This window comes from Ictidomys tridecemlineatus, chromosome 3, assembly GCF_052094955.1.
Source record: "Ictidomys tridecemlineatus isolate mIctTri1 chromosome 3, mIctTri1.hap1, whole genome shotgun sequence".
Taxonomy (NCBI): Eukaryota; Metazoa; Chordata; class Mammalia; order Rodentia; family Sciuridae; genus Ictidomys; species Ictidomys tridecemlineatus.
In genome coordinates this window covers 187,038,958-187,053,024 of record NC_135479.1, presented here as the reverse complement: position 1 = coordinate 187,053,024, position 14,067 = coordinate 187,038,958, and the positions used below count along the sequence as shown (strand labels likewise).

The 14,067-nt window shown below is 33.7% G+C and overlaps 1 protein-coding gene across 7 annotated transcripts in view; it reads right to left on the bottom strand.

Moving 5' to 3' along the window:
* Positions 1 to 14,067, bottom strand: part of Robo1 (roundabout guidance receptor 1) — a 1,016,703-nt gene that overhangs the window by 317,107 nt on the left and 685,529 nt on the right. The gene's annotated exons all lie outside the window — the stretch shown is intronic.

Sequence of the window (14,067 nt, the reverse complement as noted above, 5' to 3'; positions counted from 1 at the left end):
ACTGTTATTTAAACACTACCTAATGTTGACCTACCCTTCCTATCCTATCTGCTAACTAATCCTTCTGGCATCCACTTTGACTGCACCTTCCAAATCCTGAATTCTTTTGACCCTCCACTTAGAAAGTTCTCTTGCTTAAACTCCACTTGTACAAATCCTGTCTGCTGTTCAAATCCCTGACCATGAATCATTTCAGAGCCCATTACATTGTTTATACCATGCACAGTGCCTGCTTTTGAAGAGAAACCTGTCAAGGAACTGCTAAACAGCTTCCTGAGTATTACAAATAATACCATGGCTTCCTGGCATCTCCTTTTAACTATCATCAATTAAGAATCTAACAAAACATGCTGTACACAAATAAAAATTTATTTTCAAATACAATAAAACTTCTTCATATAGATTCTTATCTCTTCCTAAATAATAAAATCTGTGTGTATATATATATATACACACACACATTAATATATTCCCCACAGCTTTAATTAATAAATTTATTTCATTATTACATTAATATTTGAATATTAAATAATTGACTTCAAATGAATAAATACAATATTAATGGAAAAGAATACTGGGTAAGGAGCTGCATTCTGGACCTTATATAGTACTTAAGAAATGAAGGCCTATGTGTATATGTCATTTAAATATATCCTGTCTTTGTGCTTTATTTTTCCAATGATATTATAATCTCACAAACAGGATTCATGTTTCATATTTTTAAAACTCCTATCTTATTTATGCTTTGTATAGTGTAAATATGTAAATTACTCAAATTCAACAGCCCAAGCCTTCATTAAATGGAGCCCAGAACTTGGCTCTTACTGATGTTCGAAACTCACTTAAGAAAGCACAATAGAAACAAGCCTGCTTGACACCTTCCTTCCCGCCTCTATACCTCCTAAACTTTCTCAATTCAGTCTACTCATGTCTATTTCTACAGCCAGCTACTATCCCAGATCCAACTACTATTCCTCCTGCCAGGGTTTGGGAAAGCCATTGAAATAGTTTACTTCCATATGACCCTATGAAGACTTTGAGGTGCAAGCACAATCTGAGTCCTGCTCTACTTCAGAGGCCCTTAGAATAAATTCACTGCCCCTAAATCTTCAAGGAGACCCATAAGAGCCAGACTTTTCCTTCCCTGATCAAACTCTCCAGATTTCCTGTCCACTCCTTTCTCTGTTCCCTTCTCTCAGTCTTCCTGGTTCCATAGACATAGTGGGCTTCCTCCTACCTTGTGGCCTATGACAGCCAGCCACAGGCCTTGGGCTCCATATGAACTCATATTACTTTACACTCACAATTCTTTCAAATCTCTGTTTCCCCAATTTTTCCCAAAAAATAAAATTTTGTTTCTATAAACCCAAGCAGGACGCTTTAAGTATACTTGGTAACAACATTCAGAATTATAATTTAAGTCGGTTTGTCTGAGGCTTCCACTATGGTCTTTTCCCCTCTAGTCTGTAAGATCTGTGGGTCTGATTTTGGTCATGGTTTTCTCTTATGTCTGGCAGATTTCTGAGCACACTACAGTACTGAGGACGTTTGTTGAACCAGAAATATAACCCTGGGTTTGCTTCCTGATATCACAAAATAAATAAATAAATGTTGAATAAATGAAAAACTAAATGAAATTCTAACACAAAAGAACTAGCTAAGGAGAATGCATTGCAGCTTAAGAATCATGCACTGTAAACCTGGCTTGGTGGCATACATCTATAATCATAGCAATTCAGGAGGCTGAGGTAAGAGGATCTCAAATTCAAGTTCATCCTCAGCAACTTAGCAAGGCCCTAAGCAACTTAGTAAGACCCTGTCTCAAAATAAAAAATAAAAAGGACTGGGGATGTGGCTCAGTGGTTCAATCCCTGGTACCATTAAAAAACAAAAAAATGGAATCATGCAGATATACTTTGACTTGAAAAGACTCATAGACTTTTTAAAAGACTTTAGAAGATTTAATCTTTTTTTTTTTGTACTGGTTTGAATCACTGAACTACTTCCCCAGTCCTATCTATTTGTTGTTTGTTTTAAATTTTGAGACAGGGTCTCCCAAAGTTGCTGAGGCTGATCTCAAACTTGCAGTCCTCCTGCCTCATTTTCCTAAATTGCTGGGATTACAAACATGCTATATCACACAGGACTTCTCTTTTAAAATTATAAGCAATGTATACATTGTTCAATCCTAATAGATTATAAACCTTGCATAGGCTTATTTATATTTGTGCCTAATATGTAACTACTACAATTTTTATTTTTTCTTAGTGAAATGAATGAAGTGAATGATGAAACTGAAAGATCTATTATTTGCTTATAACCTTCAGGAGACAAAAAGTTATAAACTTAACCAAATAAGAGTCTTACTATCAGAAATACTGATATCTATCTAGCTTTCATTTAGTGCATGGTAAATAGTGTGCTATAAATTCTTTAAATGCAACCAGACTCTAAAAGAGGGGGAAATAAACCAGCAATATGTGGAAAAGATGAATTGGAAATTCATACTATCTATATTTAACTCAGGTGAAATTAATATTGGTTTTAGATTACTCATATGCATCAATGCTACAAAACTCAGAAAATAAAGCTTTGTAATATATCATTGGCCTTTATCTTGACTATAATTACAAAAGATGGATGCTGAAGAAAAAAACTAATGAGATAATATATATTTTATTTATTTATTTATTTATTTAGGTGCCAGCAATTGAACCCAGCAGCACTTGGGGCGCTCAACCACTGAGTCACATCCCCAGCCCTATATATTTTATTAAAGCAAATTTTAATTTGAATTCTGAAAGTCCATTTGAAATAGGTAATAGAGATGCATAGATTCCTATAAGAACATGGCTATCCAAGACAGCCTAAGCAAGTCAGAGAAACATAGAGAGACATGGAACTTGTGATAAACCTTGAAAATGAGTCTTAAAGAAAAGAAAGGAGATGATTTCACCTAGAGGAACAGCTACAAGAGTATATGGTACACTTATGGGACCTGCAAGTAGGTTATTATGGCTGTATATGAAATGCATGTCGAATTCACTGAAAAATAGCTACAAGAAGTGATGTGATAGGCTTTGCACATCAAGCTGCAGTTCTGCAACCTAGCTGAAGGCAATAGGAATCCATGTAAGTAAGGGATCAGTATGACCAACTTTGATTTTAAAGAGGTCACTATTAGCCAGGGGCACACACCTCTAATATCACTTACTGGAGAGAATGAGGCAAGAAGATCAGAAGTTTAAGGTCAGGCTGGGCAACTTAGAGAGGCCCTGTTTCAAAAATAAAAATTAATAAGGATAGGGAATTAGTTCAGTGGAGAAGTACTCCTGGGTTCAACCACTAGTACTGCAAGAAAAAAAAAGAAAACAGCTCACTATGGCTAGTAGGAAGCTGGACTTAGGAAGATAAGTTAGAGGAAAATGAAGAGGATACTTTTGTACCCTTTAAGCAATAAATCTGAGAACCTGAACTTAGACATTGACAGAAAGAAAAATAGGGAAAGTCTAATTTTATTATGTCATAATAAAATTACTGGCAACATGGAGGATGATGGAAATGAAATACAAGGAAGCAATGGAGGAAGGGAGATTCCAGATTCCTGATCTCCAGGATAAGTGAAGAGCAGTCAAAATGCAAATAGGAAACCAGAGTGAGATTGGGTGAGAGGAAGATATTTATTCAGTATGAGACATGGAGAATTTGGGGTATGTCTAGATTATCAAAATGCATATTCAAGTTGAACCTTAGAAAAGAAATAGCTACAGCTGTGGATTAGAATAGAGATGGAGACAAAAACCATGGGAAAGAATAAAACTATCTGGGGAGAGACTAGAGGAAGTAACGCCGATTACAGAACCTGGAGGTCACCCAGGCTCCACTGAATAGCAGCCTTGCTGAAGACTCCCTCTATCCTAACCTGCAGTTCTACAGAGCTGGACCACAGCCAGCATGACTTTTGGGAATGAAGGATTCAGACCCAAGTTTTCACCATGATGTTTGTACAGCAGCATTCAATAAGAGTTTTAGCAATAAAAATGCTTTCTATATTATTAATGACTACATTTTCAAAAATGTTCTGTGAATACTCTTTCCTCAGGTCATTACTAGCATTGCTAAAAAAAAAAAAAAAAAAAAAAAAAAAGTCATGGATCTCAGTGTCTTTAGTTTTTGCTAATGTACACTGTGAGGTGCCAGAAAAGGAATATGATATGCAGCATTTTCCAAACTTATTTAGTCATTGAACTCTTAGTTTTTCTTTTTTTGCAGGATATCCCATTGAACTTTGCTTCTGAGAAACACACTTAAAGAGAAAATATATACTATGAAGCATATAATAATCTGAAGAGAATGAATACGTTTAGCAGAAAAAGCTATTTAACTGGAGTAGACCAAGCGCCTTTGGAAATCATAGCAAACATAGAAATCTTTCATTTCTCACAACGAAAAAACTTCATGAAAGGGACTTTCCAATTTCTGAGTCACATTTACAATGAATGATTGGTTAACCTCCATAATAAAACCATAAATGCTAGTCATCATCTTTATAAAAACTGTAATAAATTAGTCTTTGTAATCAAGTTTAAGCAGGCAAGAAAGAGATGGAAAAGAAAAACTGCTATTAATTATCCATCATCTCCTTTCTCACAACAACATCTTTATGAGGTGGGTGTTGTTATATCTGGTGTCCATATGGGGAACTGAGATCTCAGCTGTCATTCAGCTGGGAGATGGCAGTGCTGGAAGTCAATCCTAGTCAAATCCAAAGCTCTTGCTCTTGCCAACTAGACCATAAATACTGCTAGGATTAACTGGTTAAAATCCATAGAAAAATGAGCTATGCTTTCCACACTAGAATTGTTCATTCTAATTGCTTCCTTGTAAAATGTAGATGATAAAAAGAGCGAGAGCTGGGCTCAGTGGTGTATACCTGTAATCCCAGGAGCTTGGTAGACTGAGACATGAGGATCAAGAGTTCAAAGTTAGCCTCAGCAGGGAGGCCCTAAGCAACTCAGGAGATCCTGTGTAAAAATTAATTAAAAAAAAAGGGGTGGGGGAGCAGAGGCTAGGGATATGGCTCCATGGTTAAGGGCCCCTGGTACCAAAAAAAAAAAAAAAAAGAAAGAAAGCAAGAAGCAGTCAAACCTAATGGCATCTATTGTTCTTTCCCCATGCATAGAATGTCTACCTGTAACCCTAATGACTTCAGAAGCCCAGTTCTTACACAATTATTTGTACTATTAAACGAAATATTGGGCTGGGGATGTGGCTCAAGAGGTAGCGCGCTTGCCTGACATGTGTGCGGTACTGGGTTCGATCCTCAGCAGCACATACAAACAAAGATGTTGTGTCCGCTGAAAACTAAAAAATAAATATTAAAATTCTCTCTCTTTCTCTCTCTCTCTCTTAAAAACAAACAAACAAACAAACAAAAAACACTAAATATCGGGCTGAGGATATAGTTCAGTTGGTAGAGTGCTTGCTTTGAGTACAGGAGGCCCTGAGTTCAATCCCCAGGACCACACACACACACACACACACACACCAAAAAAAAAAAAACCTAAATATCACTAGTTTCAAACTTTTTTCTGGCAATATACGTGAAGGAAAAAATCTCTGATATTCTATCTGTAAAGTGAGAAAAGTCACCCAATTTTATACTTATAGCTATGGTCCATTTTCTCAAAGGACAATTTTTTTTTCCTTTTCTTTACTACTTTTTTTTTTTTTTTTTTTGTAATGCCAAGGACTGAACCAGAGCCTTGCACATGGAAGGCATACTCTGCCACTAAGTTATAACACTACTCTCAAAAGTAGGACTTTGAGCCAGGAGCAGTTGCTCATACCCTGTAATCCCAGCTACTTGGGAATCTGAGGCAGAAGGATCACAAGTTCAAGGCCCACCTGAGCAACTTAATGGAAACTTGTCTCAAAATAAAATAAGAAAGGGCTGATGCTGTGGCTCAGTGGTAGAGTGCTCATGCACATGGCCCTGAGTTCAATCCCCAACATCTAAAATTTAAAAAAAAAAGGATTTTGAGATTTATAATAAAAACTAATAATAGGGAAGTGCATGAGTGCATATAGAATTGTAAATGAAAGACCCCAAGTAGGACATATTAGTCACTAATCTTCCTCCCTTAAAGTGGCATTTACTTTCCTCCATCACAATGTAATCTTTCTATAATATATAATACATATTTAATATCATTCATTATGCAAAAAAGTTTTCTCCAAACATAAATTCTGAGTCCGTGTAAGCTACCTGCCAACCACCATTCCAGTTTGTTATATTTGAAATAATTTTGTTATATTTTAAATTATAAATTATAAGGTTTTTATAACAATTGATAAAACCAACTTCTAGGTTTCAAGCATGTTCCGCATAGGAAACTTACAAGTTACAAAGAAGACATGGTAAAAGAAAAGGGCAGATCCTGAAAGGAGGCCTTAATAAGGAATTAGAATGATACTGTCAACTGCTGTCAGAAAGAATCCTGGTAGAACTTAGGAATAGAGCCCCACTGACTTCGAGCAAGACCAGTATCCCAGAAAAGGACAGAGCAGGATTCTTTCAACAGCTGCCTGGTTGGAAGATAAAATATAAACACTAGTGAATGAAATATCTAAATATTTACACAACCACAGCTGGAAAAAGATATATAATACGTAAGTGCTAAGTATTTCAAGGAAATATATCAAAGTCACATGAGATTTATGATGAGGAAACCAAAGTCTTAGTTGGATGTAAAGTGTTCCCCCCACTGAGACATCATTTCCACAGAAACACAAGCAAGTAACCATTTAAGAGACTGACCTTGTTAATATTCTGCTGAGGGGTCTGTGTATGTGCATGCACACACGTGTATAATTTTATCTATACAGCTTCACATACAATATATAATTTTATTCTTTTTTTAATATGATTTTATTATTTTTTCTACCATAGCATAATTATTATAGAATTATGTTTATTTTTATTTTCAAGTTTCTTAGTAGGCCAAGGGCAAAAAAAGTATTTTATTAAGAAAGTCTTATTGCCATCCAAATTTCTTTTCCATATGCTTTGGTAGATTAAAAATTAGAAAACCTACAATTATTAAAATATCCATCTGCATGGTATATCATATTAAAGCATCTTGAAGCAAAAAAAAATGCTTATAAAATTGCTCAGATCATAAAAGGAACAAATTTAATGAATAGCTGACAGACAACACAATGAATATTAATAGACAATTTGGTGACATCTGTCCAAGATGGGGTGGCAATGTAAACAATGGGCTTGATAAAAATACTTATATTTGTAAAAGAATATTTATATTCTTAAAGGAACCTTGCTTCTTATGTTCTTTACTTAAGCTCCATTTACATTTCTGGGAGTAGAATGGCCACCAATTACTAACATTCATCCTATCACAGGCACCAATCCTGTAATTTTCCTGTCAGAATCTCAACCTAGAAGGAGATATTTGTTAAAAATAAGAAAGCAGAACCCATTAATTACTCACTATGTAGAAAACAGACTTAAATATCCTCTATGGAGTTACACACATTTCTCAAACACTCATGCTTACTGTTGGAAGAAAGATTATAAAAACACTCCACACACTACTGAAAAACTAAGTCTTCCACCTGAAATCAGATGTAGTAAAAGAACACAAGGGAAACAGAATGTACCAAAAGAACCCCGTGATGAATAGATCATGGCATTTCCCTAGACTACTTTGTTTTATCCTAATTTCTCCTGATTATAATCTTTACCTAAAGAAGATTACCTAAAGAAAAAAAAGAACTACTTCTAGCCCAAGTTAGAATAATCTCAATAATTAACTGTCAGGGGTAGAATGTATCATCTAAAATGATTACCAAAATAGACCCCAGTGAAATTCCAGGAGTGAATTCCTGTTGTTTTTGTCACATTCCTATATAATCTAATATCATATGACTGTGTCCCCAGGGATATAAAAAAAGAGTGACAGTAGCATAAGTTAAATTTTAGAAACCATTTTGCCTACCCCACCCCCATTTTTAATAATATGGACACTAAGTAGAAGAGACTAAAGAATTAACTGCAGGAATTGCCTCAGCTGAGTCAAATCAGGCAGGATTTCACCCGTAGCTGTAAATAAAAAGATTGGAGGTTGAAGTTGGCTAGCTGAGTTCACTTTTTTCTATTTGCTCTTTAGTAGAAAATTCCAGTTAACATGCAAATAGGAGGATTTTTGCTTTCTAAAAAATGCCAAGCAAAAATATTTGTATATCTTAAAACCCAAATTCTTCACTTTCTCATCCATCAATTTGCCCATCATTTGCTTATTTGTTTTTCTATATAGTATTAGGATAAGACTACTTATAATCTTTTATAAATTGTGCTAAGTACTGCTAACATAAAGAAATATGAAATATAAAATCACTGATCTTCACAGCCTAAACTCTTCCAAGGAAGACAAAAATATTAACAAGAATGATATCAAATAATAAGATCCATTTAAAGCAAGGCAGTAGTAGAAGAAACTATAATAATAAGAAAAAAAAAACTCTAGCATCTATAGGGAACCTAGTTAAAACTAGAAACTGGATTAAGATTGCCTGTCTTCAAATCTGGTACTTGTTACTGTTTGAACCCGGACTTTATAGGACAGCATAATATCTGATACACAAAATAATATTATATTGACTCTTGGGTTGAAACCATAAATCTAGTATTTTGGAAGCTGGTATAAACAGCTTTAATGGATTTTATAATCCTCCTCCCTACCATCTTCTGAAGGTGCATTAATATTCTCATTAATTTATAGAGAAATTACATTTTCCTCCTAGATTTGTAAACATTTTTGCAAACTAAGCCCAGTCCCTAATTGTGGTTGAGACTCCAACTCAAAATAATTTGTTTTTGCTGGGCGCATTGGCACACACCTGTAATCCCATCAGCACTGGAGGCTAAGGCAGGAGGATCAGGAGTTCAAAGCAGATCTCAGCAAAAGTGAGGCACTAAGCAACTCAGTGAGGCCCTGTTTTTAAGTAAAATACAAAATAGGGCTGGGGATGTGGCTCAGTGGCTGAGTGTCCCTAAGTTCAATTCCTGGTACCTAATAATAATAATAATAATAACAACAATTTGATTTACACAATTTTTGGCAGGTTCTGGCACAATTCTTGTAAAACATCTTCCAAAAAACTCGAGAAATAAAATAAATCAAAACTAGAATACTTAGCATGGTAAACCTATTTTTTTCTTTCCTGAGGTCAAAAGCTGACTATCTAAAGCCATCAATAATAAAACATATCTGATCATTGGGGAAAATGTTCCCAATAGACCCACTGACTATAGAAATAGATTTTCCTTTTATTATAATTATTAATGCATATTAAATGTGCAAATTAATGGGTTTCACCATGTCATTTCATGCATATATATATGGTGCTTTGATAACATCAACCTTCCCTTGCTTTTCCCTCTCTCCCCACTCTCAAAATGTATTACTTTCAGATTTAAAAGATATACTAGTTCTTTAAAAATACTACTGGATGATTTATTATATTGTCTTTAATTTCCTTCTCATTAAAATACAAAAATACCACAGGTAGCAAGAGTATGGAGTAAGTTTATTTGTATTAGTGCATCTTTATATCTATTCTCATGGACCAAAATACCTAGATCTGAAAATATAAATTTTATTATAAAATATAATAGCTAATTTCAGCTGTTAGGCCCAACTGAAACTTTGAAATTTTCACTAACAAAGAATCCTGAACAATATTTTTAATTTTGAGTAACATTATTTGGGTGATCCCATGATTTTATTTATTGCTGTAAAAATATAGTTATTCATAATCATGGATTTTCTATGCATTAAGATAAATGACATGGATGCAACCAATATGAAAATGCATTTCATTTCTTGATATAATAAGGTAATAACAGATGGTTATAAATTTGAGCCAACTATAATCTCAATATCCAGAACATGAGCAGACTTCCCTATTGAAGTGGCAACTGCAAAATACTCTTATAAAAAACAAAACTTTTTTACCAAACTTTCTCTGTGATCACTTCTTAAAGAAGAATATTCTTAAATTAATCTTATTTGTTTCTTGAAAACATATTTTCAAGTCATAAATTAAAAGTGCAGAAAAGCAAGTAATAGATAATCATATGAAGGTTTAAAAAAATTACTATGTAAAGTAATGTTCATTTTTTTTTCACTAAAGAGTTGCATCAGGTTTTTAGAGTATCTGTTTATTATAGATACAATTTGCCAAGAGTCAATAACTTAAAATCAATTTATGTACTAAAAATAAAGCTTTCAACTTTACTTTTTGAATTAGGTAGTCATACTGTGTCATATCTGAAGGGCCCTTGATTCCAATGTGAGTTGTTAATGTCTGCAAGATAAGAGTATGGAATTGCATTTTAAGGATAATTGTCAAAAGACAATTACACTTCTGGAAAACAAAATACTTAAAATAACCTTTTAAAGGATTACCGAGAAATCTCTATAGGAATGCAGTCAACTTCACTCAATTTAAAACCTCAGTACTTTTGACATGAAAAAGAATTTCTGAAAAAAATCTTTTACACATTAGCAATCTTTTACACTAATTGTAATGGTTCCCTCCTTATATCTTCCCCATTCTTCTCTCATAATATCTTGGATTTAGTTCTTACAGATTTTAAGAGATGCCCTAATAACAGATGCTGCGAGGTTCAATCTATTCATTTGGCATACAAAACAAGGAAATTTAAAGGGTATTCCAAATATTATCAAATTATAAATTTGAAGTAATAGCAAATACTTAAATAGTAGTAAACATTATTTTCTAAAGGGGTAAGTAAATAATCATTTCAAAACAAAGCTACAGTGCTGTTGATCTAACTGGGAAACTCCACCATAAATAAAGTATTAACATATACAAATGCAAAAAGAAAACAAACCAAAAAATGTTTTACATCTAAGAGCATTTCACTTATGGGAAATATCATATCAATATGCATTTATCATTTGTGTTTAAATGCAACTTTAAAAGGGAAATACTTTTAGTCATTATCTTAGAAATGGTTTAACCTGAATTTTAAAGAGAAAAGGCCATAAGTTAGATAGATAGATAGATAGATAGATAGATAGATAGATAGATAGATAGATAGATAGATAGATAGATAGGTAGATAGACAGACAGACAGACAGACAGACAGACGGGGGGGCAGGGGAATTAATAATGTTAACACACTTGAGCACAGTTCATAAGTAATTGAACCACACTAAAAAATGTCTACAATCCCAGAGCCTAGAAAAGCACTTAGCATTTAGCAGGTCCTCAATAAACATTTGCTGAGTAAATGATCAGTAAGAAGAAAATGGCAAATGAGCCCACATGTATTAAAAACGAGTTTGTAACATGATATAGACTAGCTGCGTCCTTGGAGGCAGTCAATGTTCCCTCTGTACACCTGAAGAGAAAATAAGGGAAATCCCTGCTTATACTACTGGGAAACAGAAATCCACAAGGGAAGGCAGCCCAGTCCATACAAAGGAGAGAACTCTCTTTAAAAATAGTTCCAAGGGTATAGAAACCTGTACACAGTACCATGGGTGGTATTCATACAAGGATTAAGATAGTGGTAAACTGAGCCAAGCATGGTGGCCCACGCCTGGAATCCCAGCGATTTGGGAGGTTGAGTCAGGAGGATCTCAAGTTTAAAGCCAGCCTTAGCAACTTAATGAGGCCTTAAGCAACTCAGTGAGACCCTGTCTCTAAATAAAATACAAAATAGGGCTGGAGATGTGGCTCATGGCCAAGTGGCCCTGAGTTCAATCCCTGGTACCAAAAAAAAAAAAAAAATAGGTGTAAATAGTTCAATTCCAGTTGAAGAGAAAGAGATCTTGAAAATAAATGAATAAATAAATAAATAATAAAAACAAACCTTGGCATTACTTCTAAAAGACTGTTACAAAATAATATTTGTTTACCTTTCTATAAGTTTCTGTAGTTTGCAAATATTCCATGATATTCTGCTGTTATTTCTCATAACAAAATAGCCTATTTTAGAAGTTCTGAAAGTCAACATTTTTTTAAAAAATGGAGAAAATAAAATTCAACCTTTACTAATTCTTAAGCATCCATTTATTCACTGAATGATTATATAGTAAATGCTGACAGTGCACTAGGTATACAGCGCACTGTATACAAGAGTGCAAAACAAAAATTAAAAGTTAGTAGTACCCATCTCTGTCCCTCTCTTTTCTTTTGTTATTAAAAATGAAAATAAAAGTGTATATAAATGATATAAGAGTGATAGTGTATGCAGTTATACAACATATGCATGAACATACTTCTTAACCAACAATGAAACTTTTTGTGGCACATATAAGCAAACAGTAAACAAATATGAATAAGCTTTTCATGCAAAATTGCATACAACATAGTTAGAATGTGTGGAAGCAAAGGCTTTGACAAAAATAAGCCTGCCTGCAAAGGTAGAAAGCCTGTAAGAGTTTAATTGAATAGGGGTCACACACCCTGAGGCGCAGGGCTGCTCATTCATGCCCTGTGCGATCACTGGGAGGTAAAAGTCTGGATATGGATTTAAAACGATTAACAGGTATCAATTGCCTCTTCCCTTTAGGAAGCAAATAGACCTAATTATTTCCCTTCCCTTCAACACCATTACAAGCTAATTCCTGGTCTATGCCACTCTTAGGGAAAATCATTTTATAAAATTTTAAATGTGTTTTCATTTCACATTTGACTATTTTTGAGCAATTCTTGGACACTCCAATAATAATAAATTAAGTTATAATTATCACTGTTTGAACTGGTAAAATATCTCACCGCAATGGACTTTTCTCTAGTTTTCTGTTAGCACTGTAACTAGAAATGACAAAGAGAGAGATGAGGGATAAGGTTGTCACTGTCTTTTATGAATATGCTTTGCCATTAACTTTAGAACAATATTTATATAGTTTTTAAAAAAATAAGTAATTTTACTTTTTTGTTTACTGAATATATGCACAAAACTCCACATATGTAATTTCTGAGGATAATAGAGGCTGATTAAAATGAAGCCTACTGAATTATAAACCACAAGCATGTCTGGAAAACAACCCAGTCTGTGGGTAACCTTCTAAAATATTTCTAAATGAAATATAAGTGGAAGCAGTGTTTTTCAATGAGGCATTATAATCTTTATAATGTTTATGAACTGTCTAGTTTCTAACTATTCCTTTTGTTTGTTTGTTTGTTTTATTGTTCAGCTTTAGGGAAACCTGGGATAAGCATAGTCATAATTTCTGGGTATGGTAGCCGCAAATCCTACTTTCCAGTTACAGAAGGTGATTTTAATGTACACTCAAGATGGAGAGCCAATGAACTAGAAGTTGCAACAACTGTTCTCAAAATAAATAAATTAATAAATAACTGAAGTGTTACTATTAGCCCCATTTTATAGATGAAAAAAATCAAGGCAGAGCCAAGTTAATTCACCAGAGGTTATACAGTTGGTATATGATAGATCTGAACCATGGTCTTAGGTAATTTGGATCCAGACTCTTCCATAGTATCTATCTTCCATTATATCTATCATAAACTGCTTCTCTACCTAAGCATTAGGAGAATCATGTAACAGTGTTTAAGATTACCACATTTTTCCAAAACAAGAAATATACCAGGCTAATGTATACAAGAATATGTTCTTCAACAAGAATAGGAAATAACATTATACTCATATTTTCCCAATGTGAGAATAAGTGGAAATAAAATTCCAAATTTTGTTCCAGGGACAGATGTGTTACTTAACATGATACACTAGTGTCTCAAATTTGATCATCTGAAAAATAAATTAATGATGTAAACAATCATATCTAAATCAATAGGCAAAAAATTATGCTTACTTTTACAAATAAAAATAATAAAAATTAACACCGATTAAAACAAACAAAAAATTGTAGAAAATTAAGAAATTATAGAATTAAATAAATAGTATTTACCTATAATCTCATGTACTTCCAGAGAAAAGCAAAGCTTCTATTTTAAAATCTTTCCTTCCAGTGTTAATATTTACATATA